This window comes from Priapulus caudatus, unplaced genomic scaffold (genome assembly GCF_000485595.1).
Source record: "Priapulus caudatus unplaced genomic scaffold, Priapulus_caudatus-5.0.1 Scaffold639, whole genome shotgun sequence".
NCBI classification, from domain to species: Eukaryota; Metazoa; Priapulida; class Priapulimorpha; order Priapulimorphida; family Priapulidae; genus Priapulus; species Priapulus caudatus.
Window position 1 is genome coordinate 49879 of NW_014577700.1, and position 1274 is coordinate 51152.

A 1274-nucleotide genomic window follows, 5' to 3' on the forward strand; every position below is an offset into this window, starting at 1 on the left:
GTGTGTGTGTGTGTGTGTGTGTGTGTGTGTGCGCGCGCGTTGCGAGCGTGTGTTTTTATGTGATCGTGAAAATATTTTGTCATAATTTGGACACGCGCGTGTCGTGAGAATGCGCCGTGCTGGTCTGTGCCACTGTTTATACCCCATCACCATCGCTGTCCTTGGTGACAGCGAGCGAGTTTCCCTAAAACCTGTTCACTGCGTGCAACCTTCATACGCGGATCTGTTTTTAAACAGGTTACCTGCATGAAGTTTATTCGGTAGCGGATGTGATCACACTGCAAATTTATTTCGTATGTGTATTTATCACCTAACGTTCCACGTTCGATCCACAGCAACCACTGACGGATAAACATTGAGAAAGTCGGCCTGGATATAAGTTGACTGATGATTAAAGAGTGAGAGTGCGAAACACTTTCTTAGCAAACGTGATTAACCTGCTTTCGCGTAACACATACCTGCAACATTTACTGTTTATACACACAGCGAGTTCTGCTTTCGCTGCCGTTTATTCTCGGCAAATATTTATTCTCGGCATTGTCAAAGAACAAGTCGAGGCATGATCACTAGAGCGTTCATTCAGTAGTCAGCTCCCTGGCGTCCCCAGCCCCTGTCCTCATCTGTGTCTTCTACCTAGAGCCATACAACATTTTCCCAACCGGTATTCCTCTTTCGCGTATCTCACAGTTCATCACCCTCTCTCACTCTCTCTAGCTTCTCTGTCACACTATCCTCGCTCTTTGTCACCAACTTTGTCCCCGCTCTTTGTCACCACCGCGCTCTAACCACATTCTCTGTCTCTCCATTCACTCACTATCACTCCCGCCACCCAAGTCCGCGGTACCTGCCTTCCTCACCTCCCCCCCCCTCTCTCTCTCTCTCTCTCTCTCTCTCTTTCGCACACACACGCGCGCACGCACACACGCACGCACGCACGCACGCACGCACGCACACACACACACACACGCACACACACACCACACAGTTCTTTTCTAGGGTTTTTCTCGCAGGCGCCCCATCTTTCCCTCTCTTGCTCTCTTTCATCGTCATTCTCCCTCCTTCTCTTTCTCTCTCTGTAGCAAGGCGCGTCGCGTGCCTCCCAGGTTCACGGTTCGGCTTATGGGAGATAGAGTTTCCCGGGTAGCTGACTGGTAGCTTCGATGAATAACAAGAACACAGAATTGTGAGATTCACTCTACGTGCGTGTATTAGATTAGACTATAAACACTAACAAAATATCTACTCGCGTGCAATATGGTAGCTGTACGCGCCGC

General features: G+C 49.4%; 1 protein-coding gene across 1 annotated transcript in view; it reads left to right on the forward strand.

Moving 5' to 3' along the window:
- The window catches only part of LOC106812365 (beta-1,3-glucan-binding protein-like), a gene marked incomplete at its 5' end in the record, with an annotated part of 14947 nt that extends 14065 nt beyond the window's left edge, over positions 1-882 (forward strand). The window contains 1 exon segment of the mRNA XM_014816219.1: positions 864-882.
- Between the last annotated feature and the right edge of the window lie 392 nt (positions 883-1274).